This window comes from Hemiscyllium ocellatum, chromosome 36 (assembly GCF_020745735.1).
Source record: "Hemiscyllium ocellatum isolate sHemOce1 chromosome 36, sHemOce1.pat.X.cur, whole genome shotgun sequence".
Classification (NCBI taxonomy): Eukaryota; Metazoa; Chordata; class Chondrichthyes; order Orectolobiformes; family Hemiscylliidae; genus Hemiscyllium; species Hemiscyllium ocellatum.
Window position 1 is genome coordinate 11495699 of NC_083436.1, and position 22370 is coordinate 11518068.

Genomic DNA, 22370 nt, shown 5'->3' on the forward strand with positions numbered 1-22370 from the left:
TACATGTATCCATTTTGGAACAGTTGTCTCCCAGTTGCTCCATTTGGGTAGTTGAGCCTGCACTTTAAATTCACTCCAAAATTCAGAAAACACTCTCCATTTTAAAGTGAACATATACTCTTTCAACTTTGTAATAGCTGAAGGTCTGATATTTCCTTCTGATTGGTGAGCAGATCCTGTGGATTTAAAACTCTACATGATTCACGATCTTTAACAAAGGAAATGGAAAATGCAGTGGAAAGAAATGTCCACCATTGAATTAATTTTCAGGCAATCATTAGATTAGATTCCCTACAGTATGGAAACTGGCCCTTCGGCCAACAAGTCCACACCGACCCTCCAAAGAGTAACCCATTCCCCTACATTTACCCTTAACTAATGCACCTAACACTAAGGGCAATTTAGCATGGCTAATTCACCTGACCTGCATATCTTTGGGTTGTGGGAGGAAACCAGAATACCCAGAGAAAGCCCACGCAGACATGGGACGAATATGCAAACTCCACACAGTCACCTGAGGCTAGAATCAAACCTGGATCCCTGGCGCTGTTAGACAGCAGTGCTAACCATTGAGCCACCATGCTGCCCTTCTGCATTATCTAAGAAAGCAGCGCACTCATGCAATTAGCATGCTACAATCAACAACCGCATATTCAACTTTGCGCAAGATTTTTCATACTGCAACATTTCTTCTTTGAACTTGCCTTCCACTTGCAAAGAAGATTCCCTCCGTCCTTTCCACAGGAATTTCAGAATTACTTCTAAATATGTAAAGAGAAACTTTCTGCTGTTTCTAGCAGGTGAGTAATTTGAGCGTGAAACACACTTAAGAAGTAGTCAATGATTGTGGGCCTGCTTCCACCACCTTCCATTTATTAAAATTAATGTACTGAAAAAGATGGGGATCCACCGGAAATCTCGGAAATGTTCTGATATATGCGCTGAAACTGGAAAGAGCAAGGTTGCTAACAGGTCTCTAACATACAATTGGACCGATTGAAAATGGCTGCGTTTGTTATTGTCTACCTGGGCTGTTTATGCCCTCAAGGTTGGAAGACGGTTGCATAGAGATCAATTAAAATGGGAGTTTCTAGTTTCATGGATAATCTGGATTTATTTAAATCTCATATGAGGTTTCTAAATGAACTCTGCACGAACCTAATTTATAAATGAGATTGTCAATAGTTCAAATGAGAGACAATTTTGACTGACTGTTTTTCCAAAATCTTCTCCTTTTCTTATGGTTTTACCAATACGGTCAAGAGTGCATCTTTTTGGTTGTCATATCCTTTAAATGTGAGCTTGGAAAATGAGTATTAATTGGTTTTCTCATCAAGAGGAAGCCAAGAATCATCCTTTATTCACCAAATGGCTATATGCATGCTGAGAGGTTTTACTTGCACCTAAATGTCTTCAGGGTCAGTGAAACCTCACATCCATGCCAGCTTGCAGTCCAGCACTAACCAAATGACACGAAAGAAACAGAATACAAAACAGGCATCGAAATGCAACCTGGTAAGATGGAACATGGGGCAACTCTCTACACTGGATCTAATGTAAGGCAAACAAACCCAGGAACACCTCAAAAACCTGGCAGAGCTACAGCGGGAGTTTTATTTTGGATGTAAGAAGGGTATTACTACTTTCCCCTGTTTATTTTCTCAACTATGGTGCATACAGGAGGAAACCATTGATTGCTGATTGTTTAACCAACTTGAAAGATGCTCTTACTGACATAGGAGTAGAGTGGAGTCAAGGGATAGATACTTGTAGTATCTTTCACTCTGTGAATCAATCTATTTCGAGGAAGAATTGGCTCTGGCATCTTACATCACTAACTGGCTGTCAGGAGTATAGCATTCTGGACCCAAACAAATTAAAGTTGGTCCTGTTTTTAGAGAAGCCTCTAGCACCAGATCTCTTTAAGAATCATTGGTTCAGATGCTTGATGCTTGCATTCAATCGATTGCATTCGAAGTACTATACCTGGTAAAAGTCTTGACTGATATATTTAAGTTGTTAGCATTCGTTTCATATGGTGACTCTAAAGGACTGTGGAGCCTGTACATTTTGGATGTTGATTGACTGTGAAAAATTATTGTATAAAATACAATGGTTTAATATTGGAAACACCAGAAAATTAGTTGGTCATGACTTGGATTGATCTCCCAAAGACATTTTCCATAACAAGAATTGATGGTGTAGTTGTAATGTGTGATGGTAATCCTGAGCAATCCTGGGTTGGATCACACCCTTGTGTGGTGAAATTTGAATCAACAAAATCTGGTCTAATGGTGATGATGTAAAAATTGTCATTTTAGACAAAATCTGGTTCACTTATATCCTTCAGGGAAGGAAATCCTCCATCCTTACTTTATCTAGCTTATCTATGACTCCAGACTCACAGCAAGATGGTTGACTCTTAACTGTCCTTGGGACAATTGGAGCAAATAAAAAGTTAGCGAGAATCATATGCCGGGAGCAATTTTTGCAGAGCTGTTGGACAATGAACACACCAGGAGACATACAGATCAAGCCAAAGTTTCAGAGACAGTACATAAACCAGCAAGCACCTCACTTGCTCAACCCTTCAAATGCCATCTGTACATTTATTTTTCATGTTAAACATTCACAGCTATATATATCCCAAGGAGTTTTTAAAAAGGCCCACAGTATCTTTAAACATCATCCAAAAGCTGAGGGCATAGAACTAGAAAGAACAAGAATATACCACGCAACACAATATTAAAATCACACACAGACTGCTACCAGCTACCACTCCACCCCAATTTCCTCCATAACCCAATACTTTTTCACTGTAGCCAAACTGAATTCTGCTTCCTTACTAATCCCTATCTGCACCAACTTTCTTTGAGCTATATTCTTTCCAGCTAATCCAGAATACCAAAATTTCAACTCCGAGACACCAGCACGCAGCCTCCCAACTGCTTTCATTTCCATCTGAAAACCCTTGGTGAACCAAACTCATCTACTTAGGTTCCTTCTTTATAGTGGCTGCTTTTGCCTGGGTGTAGTTCCAACTTGGAAGTCACTTCTGGTGATGCTGCTGGTGACTTCCAATTGGCCAGCACCTTTTTAGGATGAAGCCTTGTCTCTTAAAGGGTCGGAAGGCCTGATTTTAGGCAATTAATTGTCTGATAGCCGTAAAATGCAGTCAGGGCTCCACAGACCATGCAAGAGGGGGTTTCACCTAACTCTCCTGCCTTTGGATTGGGCCAGCACTGGCCTGCAAAATTCTGGATGATGTTTTTAGTTTCCCTGTGTTTATTTTGTTTTATTCTGTAAACCACCTGGTATAATTATTAACCATTATCAGAGATGCCACCTCTTCAAAGAAAGGACCCACATTTTTCAGCTTAATTTTATCGCCTTGATGCAGACAATGACATTGAATTATCAGTATCAAAGGAAAATTTAAGCGTTAATCTGAAAGCACACCCTATGTCCTGCAAGGACTCCATCCCATTCTGCCAGTTCTTTCACCTACGTTTCATCTCATGATGCCATCTTCCAAAACAGCACTGCTCATATGGGCTTGCTTCTTCCATGATCGTGGTTTCCTACCCACAGTAGATGACAGGGCCCTCAACTGCATCTGACCTCTCACTTGTGCTTCTGCCCTTGCCCCTTCCCATCACTAACGACAGTGTGATCGGGTTCCCCCGTCTTGACTTTTCATCCCACCTGCCTCTGCGTTCAAACAATCATTCGTCGCCATTTCAGACAACTCCAGCAGAACGCCACCACCAAACACATCTTCCCCTTACTCCCCGTCTGCATTTCAGAGGGATTGTTCTCTCCGGGACACCCCAGTCCATTCCACAAAAACCAACACCACACCAGTTTCCACAGCACCTTCCTGTGTAACCGCAGAAGGTGCAACACCCACCCCTTTCCCTCTTCCCAGCTCACCATCCAAGGGCCTAGCAGTCTTTCCAGGTGAAGCAGCATTTCACCTGTACCTCCTCCAATCTTGTCTATTGGCTGCACCCAACGTGGCCTACTCTACATTGGAGAAACCAAACACAGACTGAGTGTCTGATTTGTGGAACACCACCAGTCTGTATGCTAGAAGGACCCTGACCTCCCTGTAGCTGATCATTTTAACTCAGCATCCTACTTGCATGACCCACATGTCTGTCCTCAGCATGCTGCAGTGTTCCAGTGACTCACAGCACAAACTGGAGGAACAACATCTCATCTTGAGACCAGGCATTTTGTAGCCTTTTGGACTTAATATTGAGTGAACCAACTCCCATTTCTTCCATTTCTTTGAGCTTGTTACATTCTGCGATCATGTTCTCTCTCCCGTCCCCACCTCCCAGTGGTACTGTATGTCCTTTCAAGTCTGGTAGTTAGATACACCACTGTTGTGTCATTCTTGCATTCTGATCACTTAATCTGAACTATCAATAACTTTCCTCCACCAACACCCTATGCCCACCACACCTGGCATCACCAACAACCCCCCCCTCCCCTCCAAATGATAGCATAATCCCCTCCACACTTCTCTTCAACTCAAAAGAAAGGTCATCCAGATTCAAGATGTTAGCTTCCTCTCTCTCCATGGATGCGAGCTGACCCATTGAGATCTCCAGCATTTATTGCTTTCGATACAGGTTCCAGCATCTGCAATAATTTTCTCCAACCTTTCAAAGGTCAGGTTGTCTAATCAGTGTGATCCTTACCCAAACATGTCCTCAAACTTCCATGGTCCATTTTGGCACAACTCAGTTATGTTACTGTTGCTCTGGTAAGCATCTCATCGTCTGATTTGAAACTTGTGACCTTTACCTTCCCTTATTATTTTGCAGATGGATAGGATAATGGGATGCTGTTTGCATGATTATATTACATCGCTCTTCCCTCATGTCTTTATTAAGTCTGGGAAACCTGCAGTTCAAGCTAAGCTTTAACATTTAAAATGGCCGTTTGTCTCAGATGCAAAAAGAGACAAGTCAATTTATTACCTTACTTCAGATAAGCAAGGGAATACGTATTTTCTTCCAAATGCAGCACAAGCAGAAATCAATGAATATCTGAGTGCTGCAGCGAAAGTTAAGATTCAGGTGCTGCAGTGTTAACTTGATGTCAAGCAAGTACCGTGCAGGCTCAAGCTGCATCCAACAGGGGCTGCAAATGCCAATGCCCAGTAGGACTTGCCAGCTTCCAGTAGTTTGTTCTCCAGCAGATTACTAGGATTACTGAGATGCAGCTCCTCATCAAGAGTGTGGTGCTGGAAAAGCACAGCAGGTCAGGAAGCATCCGAGGAACAGGAGAGTCGATCTTTCAAGCATAAGTCCATCATCAGGCTCAGCTCCTTGACAGTAACATGGAGCATGGGCTGTTTGCCCTGTCCGAAAATGGCCTGATACCACTGACACTTCATCAATGCCTCTGCTGTTACCTGTCTGGGGTTGCCACCACCCGTGTCTAGGTCATGTCTTACAAAGCTGGTCCTCCTATGGGCAAAGTAGCTCAAGGACATCTACAGCCTACTGCACTGAAGCTCAGCAGCAACACTGCAGCCAGCGGGATGGTTCCGTATGGCACCATTATGGGTGAGGCAGTCATTAAGGAAATGCACATGTTAAATCATCATAAACTTCTCTTTGAAATGTTGAATGGCTTGTTTGAGCTTGAGTTGCACCAGACCCATTCAGCTCTTGACCTCATAACAGCGTTGGTCCAAACATAAATTCATAAAGTCACAGACATCTACAGCAGAGAAAAAGGACCTTCAGCCCACCGACTCTATGCTAATCAAAAACAACCACCTAACTATCCTAATCCCATTTTCCAACACTTGGCCCATAGCCTTGAATGCCTTGTAATTGCAAGTGCACATCTAAATACTTCTTAAATTCTGTGGGAATTGCTGCCCGTACCACCCTTGTAGACAGTGAGTTCCAGTATCTTGCCACTCTGTTTAAACCTGTACCCGCTGGTCACTGATCCCTTCACCAAAGGAAAAGTTCCCTCCTATCTACCTTGTCAATGTCCCTCATTAGATTATACATCACAATCACTGTTAGTGGGTGGCATGGTGGCACAGTGGTTAGCACTGCTGCCTCACACCACCAGAGACCCAGGTTCAATTCCTGACTCAGGCGACTGACTGTGTGGAGTTTGCACATTCTCCCCGTGTCTGCGTGAGTTTCCTCCCACAGTCCAAAGATGAGCAGGTCAGGTGAATTGGCCATGCTAAATTGCCCGTAGTGTTAGGTAAAGGGGTAAATGTAGGGGTATGGGTGAGTTGCGCTTCGGTGGGGCGGTGTGGACTTGTTGGGCCGAAGGGCCTGTTTCCACACTGTTAGTAATCTAATCTAAATATGGTGAATTTTTGGTGTGCGTCCAGGATAGTTTCCTATTGCATTATTTCTGATTGCAACAGTGGATTTTGGATTTGGTAATGAGTAATGAGCCAGATTTAATTAGTAATCTAATTATGCAAGAATATTAACAAATAGTGATCATAACATGGTTGAGTTCAATGTAGCATTTGTAAGCAAAAGACATGAATCAGCATTCAGAGATTTTAATCAACTTTAATGAGATGAGACAAGACTATCCACAGGAAACTGGGAAAATCTGTTCAGGGACAAAGCTACTGATAAATATTGGAAGATACTTAAAGATACATGTAACACAATACAAAACCGTTTCATACCCCTGAAAGAGAAAAACTCGACACAAAAAACAGCCATGGATAACTAAAAAGCTAAGTATAAAACTAAAGGAAAATGCAAAAATACAAATAAAATGTTGAACGGGAAAGATAAAAAGATCAGCAAAGAGTCTCAAATCAGCTGATAAGAGGTTACTTAAAGAGATTATGAAAGGAAACTTGCAAGGGACTTCAAAATCAACATAATGACATTTTATAAGGAAAGTAGGTGGTCAAGAGCAATATTGGCATATGAAAGACTGAAAGTAGGGATATTGTCAATAGTTATGGGGAATTGGCAAACATGTTGAATAATTACTTTGCTTTAGTATTTACAGTAGAAGATAGCCTGCCGGAGGTCCTGAGGAACTTAATAACAGATCATGGACAGGGACTGAATTAAATTAACCTAAGTAAAACATCCGTCTTTTATTTATTCACTCTTGAGATATGGGCGCTACTGGCTGGGCCAGCATTTATTACCCAGCCCCAGGTGCCCTTTGAGAAGGTGGTGATGAGCTGTCTTCTTCAACTGCTACTGTCTACCTGCTGTGGGTTGACCCACAATGCCCTAAAGGACAGAATTCCAGGATTTTGACCCAGTAACAGTGAAGGATAGACAATATATTTCCAACTCAGGATGATGAGTTACTTGGGGGGACGGGGGGGGAAGGGGAAGCTTGCAAGAAACGGTATTCCCAGGTATCTGCCACCCATTTCCCTCCAGATGGAAATCGTTGTGGATTTGGAAGGTCCTATCTGAGGATGTTTAGTGAATTTCTGCAGCACATCCTGTAAAAAGTATACACTGCTACTACTGAGCTTCAATGGTGGAGGGAGTGGATGCTTGTGGATGTGATGCCAATACAGCAGTTTGCTTTGTACTGGATGGTATCATGCTTCTTGAGTGTGGTTGGGACTGCACTGCTGTAGGTAAGTAGGGAGTATTCCATCACACTCCTGGCTCATGCATTGCAGGTGGTGTACAGGCTTTGGGGAGTTAGACGGTGAGTGACTCACTGCAGTATTTCTAATGTCTGACCTGCTCTTGTAGCCATTGTGTTTTTATGTGTAATGAGTCAATTTGAGTTACTGATCATTGGTAAACCCAAGGATGTTGATCGGGGAAATTCAGCGATGGTAACACCATTGAATGTTAAGGGACATTATGTAGATTGGCTCTTATTGGAAATGGTCATTGCTTGGTATTTGTGTGATGCCAATATTACTTGTCACCCCAAGCCTGGATATTGTCCAGAATTTGTAGCATTTGAACAGTGTCTGAGGAGTCATGAATGGTGCTGAACATTGTGCAGTCATCAACAAACATTCCCCAGTTCTGACCTTATGATGGAGGGAAGGTCTTGATGAAGCAGCTGAAGATGGTTGGGCCTCATACACCATCCTAAGGAATTCCCACAGAGATGTCCTAGAGCTGAGATAACTGACCCCCAACAACCATCTTTCTATATGCCAGAGATGACTCCAAATGGTGGAGAGTTAGCCACCTGATGCCCATTGATTCCAGTTTTGCTCAAACTCCTTAATGGCACATTTGGTTGAATACAGCCTTGATGTCAAGGGCAGTCACTTTTACTTCACTTCTGGAAGTCAGCTCTTTTGTCCACGTTTGAACCAAAGCTATTGTGAGTGGCCCTGGCAGAAGCCAAACTGGGCACCACTGAGCAGGTTATTGCTGAGCAGGTGCTGCTTAATAGCTCTGTTGATGATACCTTTCTTCACTTTATTTTTGATGGAGAGTAGACTGTTGGGAGCGGTAATTGGTCCAGTTGGAGTTTTCTTGCTTTTGTGTACAGGGCATACCTGGGCAATTTTCCACTCAGATAGATGTCAATGTTGCAACTGTACAGGAGAGCTTGGCTAGGGGAACGGCAAGTTCTGGAGCAAGTCTTCAGTAGTATTGCTGGAATGTTGTCAAGACCCTTAACCTTTACATTATCCAGTGCCTCAAACCATTTCCTGATATCACATGGAGTTAATCGAACTGATTGATGACTGATATCTGTGATGCAGTGGATCACTAGAGGAGGCCGAGATGAACCATCCCCTTGGCACTTCTCACTGAAGAGTTCCGTGAATGGTTCTGCCTTGACTTTTGCATAGATGTGTTGGGTTCTTCTATCATAGAGATTGAGGATATTTGTAGAGCCTCCTCCTCCAGTGAGGTGTTTTAAATGTCCACCAACATTCACTCCCAGATGTGGGAGGGCTGCAGAGCTTAGATTTGATCCGTTGGTTGTGGGATCGCTTAGCTCTATCACATGCTGCTTATGCAATTTGGAATGCAAGTAGTCCTATTTGATAGCTTCACCCAGGTTAACACTTCACTTTCAGACAGGCTTGGTTCTGCTCCTGGTATGACCTCCTGCACTATCCATTGAATCAGGATTGATCCTCTGACTTAATGATAATGCTTGAGTGGGGACTATGCACAGCCATGAGGTTACAGATTGCGCTAGACTATAGTTGTTGATAGGCCACAGTGCCTCATGGATGTCTAGTCTTGAGTTGCTAAATCTGTTCAAAGTCTGTCCCATTTAGCTTGATAATAGTGCCACATAACATGTTGGAGGATATTCTGAATGGGAAGGCAGGACTTCATCTCCTCAAGGACTGTGCTGTGGTTGCTCTTACTGATACTGTTATGGACAGACACATCTGCAGTTTAAGTAAGCATCAGATCAAGCATGTTCTTCCTTCTTGTTGAATTCTTCAGCACCTGTCTCAGATCTCACCGAGCAGTTATGTCCTTTAGGATCCGACCAGCACGATCAATAGAACTACTGCTGAGCCACTCTTGGTGGTGGACATTGTAATCTCCCCACCCAGAGTACTGTTTGGAGAAGTTGCAGAGAAAATTTACCAAGATGTTGCCTGGCCTGGAGGGTTTTAGTTATGAGCTGAAGATGAATAAACTCAGATCGTTTTCACTGGGAAGACGGAGGATCAAGGTCTATAAAATTACCAGAGGATTGATAGGGTGGAAAGTCAGAGGCTTTTTCCCAGAATGGAAAGGTCAACTACAAGAGTCAGTGGATTGCACGGTGGCACAGTGGTTAGCACTGCTGCCTCACAGCGCCTGAGACCCGGGTTCATTTCCCGACTCAGGCGACAGACTGTGTGGAGTTTGCACGTTCTCCCCGTGTCTGCGTGGGTGTGCTCCGGTTTCCTCCCACAGTCCAAAGATGTGCGGGTCAGGTGAATTAGCCATGCTAAATTGCCTGTAGTGTTAGGTAAGGGGTAAATGTAGGGGTATGGGTGGGTTGCGCTTCAGCGGGTCGGTGTGGACTTGGGCCGAAGGGCCTGTTTCCACACTGTAAGTAATCTAATCTAATCTAAAGAGGGCACACGTTCAATGTGAGATGAGGAAAGTTTAGGGAAGGAGTGCAGGGATTTTTGTTTTTCACCCAGAGTTTGGTGGGTACTGGAACACACTGCCAATGGAGGTGATAGAAGCAGGCACTTTAGCAACGTTCAGGATGTATCCTGATAGACACATGAACATGAGGGATAGATACTTTGCATGGGCAGTAAGGAGCAAGTTTAAATAAGGATTAGGAATCAGCACAGGCTTAGTAGCCTCATGGCCTGTCCTTGTGCTGTATTCTATTGTATTATAAATACAGTGAAAGGTCAAAGTGACTTGCGGGTTCAGGTACATAAATTTTAAAATGTCATGAACACGTCTAGAAAATAGTCAAGAAAGCTAATGGAATGCTGCCTTTGCATTTAGAGGAATGGAGTATAAGGAACCAGAACTTATACAAAACCTTGGCTGGCCCTCACTTGGAGTACTGTGCACATATCTGAGTGTCAGACCTTAGGAAGAATATGGAGGAGAATAGGAAGCCTTGGAGGGAGTACAGCAAGGTTTACAGAAATGATTCCTAGACTTCAAGGGGTTAAGTTACAAGGAGAGATAATAGAAATTAAGCTGTTGTCTCAAGAATTTAGAAGATTAAAGGGGGATCTGATCAAAGTCTTCAAGTAACAGGAAAAGACATGGTAGACAAAGATAAACTATTTCCATTGATTGGGGGTTCTTGAATTAGGGGGCATTGTCTGAAAATAAGGCCCAGACTATTCACAAGAGATGCCAGGAAGCACTTTTACACGCAAATTGCAGTGGATTGCAGGACAAAAAGCAGTGGATGCTATATCAGCTGTTTGCTTTAAATCTGAGATAGATATTGTTTGGTTCAGCAAAGGTATCAAGGGATATACGCCAAAGGCAGGTGTTTGGAGTTAGGCCCCAGACCAGGTATGATCTGACTTAATGATGGAACAAACTCTTGGGGTTGAATGGCCTCTTTCTGATCCTATGTTCTTATGTCTCACACTCAGTCTCCTCTCCTTCAAGATAAACAATCCTAGTGTATCCAATCTCTCTTTGTAATTAAAACTATCCAGCCCAGGTAATATGCTGGTAAATCTCCTTTGCATGTTCTTCAATGCAATCACATCACTCGTATCATGCGACTTCAGCACTAAGCATGATACTCTACCTGTGGCCTAACCAACATTTTGTATGATTCCAGCATAACCTTCCTGCTCTCAAACTCTATCCCTTGGTTAATAAAGGCAAATAAGTATTCCATATGTCTTCTTAACCACTTTATCTCTCTGTCCTGCTACCTTCAGTACACTGGTGCATACCAAGGTCCCTCTGATCCTCTGTGTTTCCCAAGGTGCTATCATTCATCATGTATTCCCTTTCCTTGTTTGTCCTGCCCAAGTGCATCACCTCAAACCTATCTGGATTGAATTCCAATTGCCATTGATTAGCCCATCTGACCAATCCGTCTGTATCACCTTGTAGATGAAGGCTATTATCTTCACCAATTACCATTGCATTAATTTTCACATCATCAGTGAACTTACTGAGTAAACCTCTTACATTTAAGTCTAATTCATTTATATATATCACCAACAGCTGGGCCCCAACACTCACTCCTGTGGGAATCCACTGGACACAGGCTTCCAGTCACAAAAACACCCCTCAGCTTCCTGCCACGCAGCCAATTCTGTATCCTAAACAGCGACCTCAAGATGGAAAGTGAGTGTCAGGGTCATGGTTCTGCTGTGCATTTGACCTGTGTTACCCAAAATTAGTTCTTGCATTTCTCTACAGGTCAAAAGTGCTTCATTGTCTGAGATACACTTTGTGATATCCTACGGTCATGAAAGAGTTTATATAAATGCTAGCTCTTTCTTCCATGTCTTGTGATTTATTATTGCTATTTCAAAACTGTATTGACCGTTCCTTGGTGCTAGCTATAATCAAGACAAACATAATTTGCAGCAGCAGCACCTAATGTGATTTTGAATCAAAGTGCAGACTCCTATGACCTGTGGGAATCATGGTAGCACATCAACCCACAGCCACACTACACCAACTACTCAACAAGGATGAAAAACCTCATACCTACATCATGCAGGACCAACGTAATATACAAAATCCTGTGTAATGACTGCCATAAGCACAACATCAGAAAGAGCGACAGAAAACTAGCTATCCAGATACACAAACATCAACTAGCAGCAAAATGGCATGACCAACTCTTCTTCATCTGAATACGTGCAGACGGAGGGAGAGGGGCAATGCGCATCCATTTGACTGGGACAATGTAACCACCCTAGGATAAGCTAACCAGAGACATTCCTCGAGGCCTGGTTTTCGACCCAGAATGCCATCAACAACCATACAGAAGTAGACTCCATACACAAACCACAGCAGAGAAAAACCATAAATGACACCATTTAATGGAAGAGATCACATAAATATCAAGTGGAGTAGAACAACAACGCTTTCACGGAAGTCGTAATGATGATGACAAAACATCTGCTTCAGAACCCACCAGCTCGATGAGCAAACCAACAATGGCATTAAGCACCCAGACAAAAGTGATGGTGAGCTAACGTTTTTAACTGTTTGGAAGTCCATAGGGTGTAGGACACCCGCAGTGCTCATAGGAAAGAAGTTCTAGGATCTTCACCCAATGATTGTGGAGGATTAGAATTATCGTTCCAATGGTGTGTAGCTTGGATAGGATCTTGTAGATAGTGATGTTCCCATGTATCTACTGCTCTCCTCTTTCTAGATGGTAGAGGTCATTAAATTTGGTACATTTCCTTGAAGGATGCTATTGAGAAAGACAGTTTCATCGACATATGACACACACAGAAAACTTCTCATATCTGTCTTAAATGGGTGCCTCTTATTTTTAAATCCTGGTTCTAAATCTTCTCACGAGAAATATTCATCTCTGTGTCTACCTTGTCAATCTTGTGTTTCAATCAAATGACCTAGTGAACTGAGGGGCCAAGGTGTGGCAGATGGAGTTTAGTCGAGATAAATGGGAGGTATTACGTTTTAGTAGGATAAATCAGCACAGGACTTGTACACTTACTGATAAGGCTCTGTCGAGTGTTACTAAACAAAGGGACCTTGGAGCACAGGTTCATAGTTCCTTGAAAACTGAGTCACAGTTGGACAAGGTAGTGAAAGTGACATTTGGTACACTTGTCTTCATTGGTCAGTGCTTTGAGTATAGGAGTTGGGAAGTCATGTTGCAGCTGTACAGGACATTGGTTAGGCTACTTTTGGAATATTACATTCAATTTTGGCCTCCTTGTTATACAGACGACATTGTGAAACTTGAAAGGCTTCAGAAAATTTTAACCAGGATGTTGTCAGGATTGGAGAAGTTGAGGTATAGGGAGAGGCTGAATAGGTTGGGACTATTTTCCTGGAGCGTTGGAGGCTGAAAGATGATCTTTTAGAAGTTTATAAAATCATGAGGGGAATGGATAGGGTGAATAGCCAACGTATTTTGCCCAGGATCATGGAGTCCAAAACTAGAGGGCATAGGTTTAGGTTGAGAGGGAAAGCTTCTAAAAAGGGATCTAAAAGGCAGAATGGGCTGCGTGTATGGAAAAAGCTGCCAGAGGAAGTGGTGGAGGCTGGTACAATTACAACATTTAAAAGTCATGTGGATGGGTACATAAATAGCAAGAGTTTAGAGGGACATGCGTCAAATGGGACTAGATCCATATTGGATGTCTGGTGGGCATGGATGAGTTGGATCGAAGAGTCTGTTTCCATACTCTATATCTCTGTGACTCTATGACTTTATGCACAAAGTAGAAAAAATGCTTACCGAACCAAACAGATTATCATATATCAAGTTAAAAATCACACAACACCAGGTTATATCCAACAGGTTTAATTGGAAGCACTAGTTTTTGGAGTGCCACTCCTTCAACAGGTCGTTGATGAAGGAGCAGCGCTTCGATAGCTAGTGCTTCCAATTAAACCTGTTGGATATAACCTGGTGCTGTGTGATTTTTAACTTTGTGCACCCCAGTCCAACACCAGCATCTCCAAATCATGACTATCATACATCACTTCATCAAGCCATCCTATCTGCCATTTTTTCACTGCTAAAAGATGGGATAAACTTGGAATGGTAACAAATTCTAGAAAGACCTGACAACCACCTGTCATTTTACTTCCAGCAGGGTATTTTGTCTGATGTAGCAATACTTCTGTTAACCCCAATTATTTAAAAACTGGTTGAGGCTGTCATGATGCTGAAGAATCCAACATTTCTTTAGTACCAAAATGTCTAGCTGATGTTAAGTTATTAACTTAGTGCAGCAAACTTGTAAATAACATAGCACACTTCAAATGATCCTGAGGTAGATGGAATATGGCATATTTACAAACTCTGGTTACATGCTGAGATACAGTGATGATATACCTCTTAAAACGACTGCATTACTGGCCATAAGGCATAATGTAACAAAAAGCAATTCCATCACGTTCGGTGTTCTGTTGCGTTGCAGCATGTGCGCTTATATCATTACATTTAATGAGGTTGAAGACCTGCACAGTGATTCTAGTTTGAGCAAAGTTCACAAGTTTCTTCTTGTTATCCAAAGGCCACATTAGCCTTAGGTTTTCTCATCGTATGAATCTTAAAATCCCTATAGTGTGGAAGCAGGCCATTCAGCCCACTGAGTCTACATCAACCCTCTGAAGAGCATTCCACCCAGATCGTATTCCCATAATCCAGCATTCCCCATGACTAATCCATCTAACCAACATATCCCTGAACATTATGGGTGATTTAGCTTAACTTAACCTGCACATCTTTGGATTATGGGAGGAAAATGGAGGAAACCCGCACAGACATAGGAAGAATGTGCAAACTCCACACAGATAGGCACCCGAGGCAGGAAGTGAACCTGGGTTCCTGGCGCTGAGAGGTGACAGTGCCAACCACTGAGCCATCATGCTGCCCCTGAGTTCAGGGAAGGTGAGAGGTTTTATTTATCTTATTAAGACCCTTTTGACTATGACCAGTTCTTTGGAGAATTCACCTAAGAGTTTAGATTTACTCTACAGCAATCTTGCTGGTTTCCCTCTGAACCAGATACATAGTGGCTCCCGGGGGTTCTCCAATGAACAGCTTGACAATTGGCCATTGCATATGTGATTTGATGGTGTCATGATCCACAGCACCTTTCTTCAGCATGTTGCGGAGTTCTAACTCCCACAAATGGCTTGGGTTCGATGGTAATGTGAAGAATCAGGACGTTAGAGTTACTGAAACCATTTTCCTGTTTCTTTCATCACTGTATCTTTTTCTCAGCCTGTTTGTGGGAAAGTGGCTGGAAAGGTTTTCCAGAAGATAATCACAGGAGCAGGAATAATGGAGGGCTGGTAAACTGCTAAAGTCTGGGAAAGTTTCAAAACCAGCTGTTTTTGTTCTTTTTATTACGTACAAATAAATCTTACTAGTGTAAGGGACTGAGAGAAAGATAGAGAGGGAGAGAATTGGAGCTAATCAGCATTTGAAGTGACATTTTAACAACTGGGATGTTAACTATCTTGAAAGTAATCATACCCACTTCCACTAGTAACAAGTGGTTTGTTGGATGGATATAATCAACCCATTTTCAGGTCTGAATTCTTTAAATGTTCAGGTTCCCCAGAACTCAAGAAACCCAATGGCTCAAAGCTGTCAAGGTGTGCAAAAGTTGCTCTGGAGTAAATCTAATCCATATTTTGGGTGTACAGCTGGTACAGCAGCCAACAAGCAAGTTCTATCAAAGCAATCTTCCTTGAAACAATTAGGAAGTGAAGAGGGCACTTCTTTTTACCACAAGATGGTGCAGTCAGCCCAGAAAGTGACAAGAAAATCACCATTTTCTCTTAGTTCAGTGAAAATTAACAGTCCAAAAAATGAACATACCACATACAGTTCTTTTATAATGCAGTGGTTACATTCTTGTGCAACCCTGCTTTATAGAAAAATCACGCTTCAGAAACAGTGCTTAAAGTGCTGGCGATGTAATCGCGTCATGCTATAGAAACAGTGTTCCCAATTTGTCAATCGCGTGACAGTGAATTTGCATTAATGAAACACACATTATTGCAGAATGACCTGTATTTGGAACAATGATTCACAGGGACTATTGTAACAACATAAGGAATAGGAGAAGGGTAGGCCATATGAACTCTCAAGTCTATTATGCCTTTCCGATAATTCTGGGTATACTTCTACACCATTTTCTTATCCTGCATCCAATTCTTATTCCCTTCATGTCTAACAAGGTATCAGTCTCAGCCTTCAGTGTGCACAACTGAGCATCCACAACTCAGGTAGATCATTCCAAAGATTCATAACTCTTTGACCTCTCAGCCAGGGGAAGACTCTCAGCATTTTTCCTCTTGATGTTTTCTAAAAATATCATGTTTCTGTGAGGTGATTGCTCATTTTCTCAAATATAGGCCTGTTTGATTCAATCTTTTCTCTTAGGACAGGCCTCTCATCTTACAAATCAATCTCGGGAACCTTTGTCACATCCTATGTGGCATGTATATACAGTTCGAGAGTTCGAGAGACTAAAATTGTACACATTATCCAATTGTGGCCTAACCAAATCCATGGGCTGAATCTTACAGTTCTTTTGGCTAAGTCTTTTTTTTAAGATGTTTTTTAGTGCAAGGCCTAGCAAGTTTTCTCATTTATTAATAACCATGTCCCTATGGCTGTCTCTCACACCTGAATTCTGGGTACTTTAGCAAATGCCATTCTCAAAACAACTCATCCCTCAGAAGATACTCACCAAAAGACCAGCATCCCTTGCACTTGTGCCATCTTCAAAAGACAATGTGCACCTGGATGACCACTGGCATTCTGATGCTCCCCTGTTTGTTGACAGAGTTGGTACATGAAGGCCCTGGTGGATAGAATCATCCAGAAGAAAGGAATCCTCTTCCAGGAGAACAGGTAGGTGAGGTACACTATCAGATCCTGGAAACCTGGCCTGAGGTCGTTATCCACTGTGTTGCCTTCTGGATACAGAAAAATGGCCAATAGGGCCACAAGAAGGTCAATGACCTTCTCCACTCTGCCAGGATAAGAGTTACCCTCTTCTCTCTGCCATCTCAAACTCACTCTACCTGTGCTACTGCGCCCATCCATCCCTTATCTGCCACCTTCATAATTGCATGCACCATTTTCCCTCACTGACTGTCAATCACCACAGCTCCTTCCCCAACTCCAACACAACTAACCCTGCATGCCCTCGGTGCTGCTGCATCAATCCTTTATAACACTTTACCACCTTTCCCCCACACTCACCAGCACTAACAGTTGGGTCAACCATTGCGATCTCACTCAGTCCCTCCCTTCCTCCCCACTTTCTGTCATCATAGAACACACCATAACTGAATAGATTGAGGTCAGACAGATGGGAGGTGAGTTGCCTGACATCCATGCCCTCTACCCCATGAAGAGAGTGCTGGCCCTCACAGGAGTACACCAGGGCCCTCCTACAGGGATGCAGAAACATCCACGTCCTACTGAATGAGTAAGGTACCATTCTTTGTCTCACTGCCACTCTACCAGGTACCACACTGGCACTGCCACTCTTTGCACACCACTTTTAATCCCTGGCCATGACGTCTTCACTCTCTCTCTCATGTTTGGCAGATTCTGTTAGCCTCCCCACAGTCTTTGCAGGGGAACACTCAGCTCCCCAGCCACACACTTTGAGGATGAGAGTTTGGAGGACTCAGAGGAAGCATTGGCAAGACTGTTCGTGTACCTGGCACCAACCCAGAATCTGACACCACGTGAAAAGAGTATAAGCATGGAGAGTGTGGGTACACAATCTGATGAGCACCTCATCTTGAACAAAATCCCAGGCCACTGGCATTTGAGGGACTGCTGAAGACTAGGCACTTGCTCAGTGCCAGTCTTGAGAGGATTCTATGGTATCGGCATTCAGCCAAGTTCAACCAAAACCCACGGTCTGCTTGACATTCCTGGGGTCACGTTACCAAACCTCCAGAGCCAAGCAAGCTCTCTGTACCTCAGCTGCAGTAGCAGGAAGTGCACTAAGATGGCATGGTAGGGATAGAAAGAAGGAAATGTAATGAGGGCATTTTGGTGGCATCAGTGAAAAAGGCTTGTACAATACTCTTAGTTAATGCATTAATGCTTCTGATTTTAACTTACATGTGCTTGTGAGTCTTTCCATGATATTAAATACGGTTTCACACTACCCAGAACCATTCCATGGCCACAGATGAGGATAGCAGTCTGTACTAAGAACCTATTATATCATCTGGAAGTGGGAAAACAATGTGTATATATGGCATTAGGTAAACCTTTGGTCCTCCTGGTTCAACATCCCTAATGTCTTACTCCCTCTGTGCCCCAAGATGTAGCTGCCAATGTCTTGTCTGGCAGTGCCTGTGCCAGGAAGATACAACACAGAGTGGGTGAATCCTACAGGATGGCCAGATAGTAGGCAGTTTGTGTGCTGTTTATCACCTGGGCCGGTGGCCAGTATTCTTCCCCTTTAAATCCCTATGATCCATGTTGGCTGCAGCCCCCTCCCTCACAGATTAAGTCTCCTACCCTGCCCACTCCAAATGCCATTTTTCTCCTCATTGCGCACTTTCAACTTCCAGTATGATCGAAGGTGAGACTGAGCGATCCTCTGTCAATGGCTTCTAGCCTCACTCCAAGCCCTTAATCCCACAGATTTCACACTTTCTTACAACCCCACCCATACCAACCACTTTGCCAACCAGCCCCTTCTATATGAGGTGAAGAATCTAAGAATGGACCACTTTGCTGTGGATACGAAGTGAGAGAGTCAGACCAGTTAAGAATGGCAGATTTCCTTCCCTAAGCCTTGAGAGGATGGCTTATTGCAACAATCAACAGTGTTCGCCATTAGACGTGTGTTTTAATCCAGGTTTGTTTTCATTGAATTCAAATTTCATTCTCTGCCACTGATTTTACTCCATGTTCCAAGAACATTAGCCTGGGGTCCGGGTTACTAGTCTAGTGACATCACTTAAATGCCACTCAATCTTGTAGCAGTGGCCAGACATCCATCCACCCCATTCCCCCTTAGTTTCTGTGGAAGGAGCTGACGGATTCAACCTGGCACCGCCCCTTGACTCATATGACCAGACTGTCTTAGGCAAGACATGCCCAGACCCTTGACTAGTGCCTGTACATCTTCCTGGCTGCATTATCCCAAAGCAGGGACTGGCTGCTATGGAGCTACAGCACTGACTATGACCCACTTCCATAGTAGCAGAGGCACAGAACTCCAGATGGAAAACTCCTGACCGGATGTCTGAACGTGGCCAATGCCCTTGACTTAGTGTGCCAAGACCCACTGAATGAGTTGTTCCATGTACTTCATTGAAGACTGCCCCCCTACAGTTGGATACATAGCTGTTTGCCTGCTGCATACAAAATGTGTTTGCTGAATAAGCTGCTGGCACATAGAGTGACTATGACATTTATGTAACACACTGCTGTTCTATAAGATGTGCATCCTCTAAACTTAGGATTGTTTAGAAATGGACAAGTTGGCCCAGCAAGGCAGGACAAGACAAGGCAGTGATACTGTGAGCACCGGGTGCTCTGGTTTCCTCCCACAGTCCAAAAATGTGCAGGTTAGCTGAATTGGCCATGCTAAATTCCCCGTAGTGTTAGGTGAAGGGGTAAATGTAGGGGAATGGGTCTGGGTGGGTTGCTCTTCGGAGGGTCGGTGTGGGCTTGTTGGGCCAGAGGGTCTGTTTCCACACTGTAGGGAATCTAATCTAATCTGTGGACTAGGACTGTAGTTTGCCTGCAGGTAACATGGAAGTTGTTTGGAGCAAACATGGAACAAAATCTGGCATGTACACGCTCTGGTTTCTGTGTTACGTTTTCCTGAGATCCATTTTGTTTGGTTAAATGGGAGGCTGAATAGTAATGAGGCAAGTTGTGCTGTTAACAAAGCATTTAACAAACAACAATTGGTGTCAATTGACATGTCACTGTTACCTCACAAGAAACACATCATGCTGCTTGTACAAAGTAGAAAGGATGGCACAAATTGCTCCTGGTATTGATAAGTGTGGTGAGGCCCACTTTCCACTCAGTTTTGCCACACATCCCATTACAGACTACAGCAGAGTGGGAGGGGAACTGAAACATTCTTCCACGGGGCGGTGGGGCTGATTGTTGGGGTGTCCTGGAGATGCTCCCTGAAGCACTCTGCGAGGAGGCGTCCAGTCTCCCCAGTGGAAAGGAGACCGCATCAGGAGCAATGGATCCAATAAATGACATGTGTGGAAGTGCAGGTGAAATTCTGATGGATGTGGAAGGCTCCTTTGGGGCCTTGGATGGAGGTGAGGAGGGAGATGTGTGTGCAGGATTTACAATTCCTGTGTGGCAGAGTTAGGTGCCAGAAGGGGAGGGTGGGTTGCTGGGGGTATATCCACAAAGACCATTCTCTCCATGACTACATGGTCAGGTTCACGCCCCCTTCACCCCCCCAACAACCCACCCTCCCCACCCCTGCCACCACAGGAATTGCAAAACCTGCGCCCACACCTCCTCCCTCACCTCCATCCAGGGCCCCAAAGGAGCCTTCCACATCCATCAAAGTTTTACCTGCACATCCACTAATATCATTTATTGTATCCGTTGCTCCCGATGCGGTCTCCTCTACATTGGGGAGGCTGGCTGCCTCCTCGCAGAGTGCTTTAGGGAACATCTCCGGGACACCCACACCAACCAACCCCACCACCCCATGGCCGAACATTTCAACTCCCCCTCCCACTCTACCGGGGACATGCAGGGCCTGGGCCTCCTTCACCGCCGCTCCCTCACTGCCCGACGCCTGGAGGAGGAACGCCTCATCTTCCGCGTCCGAACACCTCAACCCCAGGGCATTAATGTGGACTTCACCAGTTTCCTTATTTCCCTTCCCCCACCTTATCCCAGTTCCAACCTGCCAACTCAGCGCCATCCTCATGACCTGTCCTACCTGCCAATCTTCCTTCCCACCTACCTGATGCACCCTCCTCTCTGACCTACCACCTTCATCCCCACCTCCATCCACCTACCGCACTCTTAGCTATCTTCTCCCCAGCTCCATCCCCCTCCCATTTGTTCTCCACCCCGAAGGCTCCCATCCTCATTCCTGATGAAGGGCTCCTACCGGAAATGTTGATTTTCCTACCACTCGCATGCAACCTGACCTACTGTGCGTTTCCAGCACAGTCTAATCTTGACTCTGATCTCCAGCATCTGCAGTCCTCACTTTCGCCGAAAAGAAACTGTGTCCCATTCTCTGCATAAAAATAACATTATTCAGCCAGAATATTGTCAAAATGTCTCAGTTAAGTTTAATCCACCCTCTCAGTGCAGCAGAAATAAACCTAGAAATTGAACAGATTTCTGAGGGCGGCTCATAACTCTCTGGTTCAATTAGACTACACAAATCTGACAAAAAAAAGATAAATTAATTGAAAAGTGATTAAATGGTGTCTTAAAATATACATTTTTGCACCTTATGTTTCATGCACATCCTGTTGATCCAAAATTGAATAAACTTACACAAACTACACAAAACATTTCACATGGCATCTGAGAGCATAGAGTGCAGTTGATTCAGAGGGAGATTGGATGAGCAGGCAGAGAAATTATGGTGAACAAGGTCATATTGACAGTTTTCAATGAACAGCTTGAGTGTAAGTTTAAGGCCAGAGGGAAGGCGCCAGGTGGAGGGAGAGTGAAGAGTTCTGTAGGATGGGGAAAGGTCCAGAGAAAGAGACTAGGAGGCAAAGACGATGGAAGAAGAGATCAATTAGGCCCAAAATTCATTGAAGTGGGGACACAGAGGAATAAAACCGAGACCTTTGCTCAGTACTGAACATTCAGCATTAGCAAACAGAAGGTCAGGAGGGATAGTAACTGGTCAACAATATATAGACTTAGGAGAATGGATCAAGACAAAGGAAAGGGGATGGCAGGAATGTTCAGAGGGTCATGGGTATCTCTATTTCCATTTCACTTCTAATCCCCTGTCAGAGCTACAGTGAGAAACTCCTAGGATTCAGTAATGAATTAACAAGGGAAAAGAAAACAGTATCCTAGAAAGTTACGAAGAATTAAATCATGGCCCAGATATCCACCAGTTTATTGCAATGTAAAGCACATGGAAAATCCAAGACTATTAGTATTCATGCATACAGTCATTGGTGCATATGCTGTTCATTGGCTTTTGGGGCCAGGGTGAGTGTGGGTGTGGAGTAATGGGGCAGAGTTAGGGGATGGGTGTTGGGAGA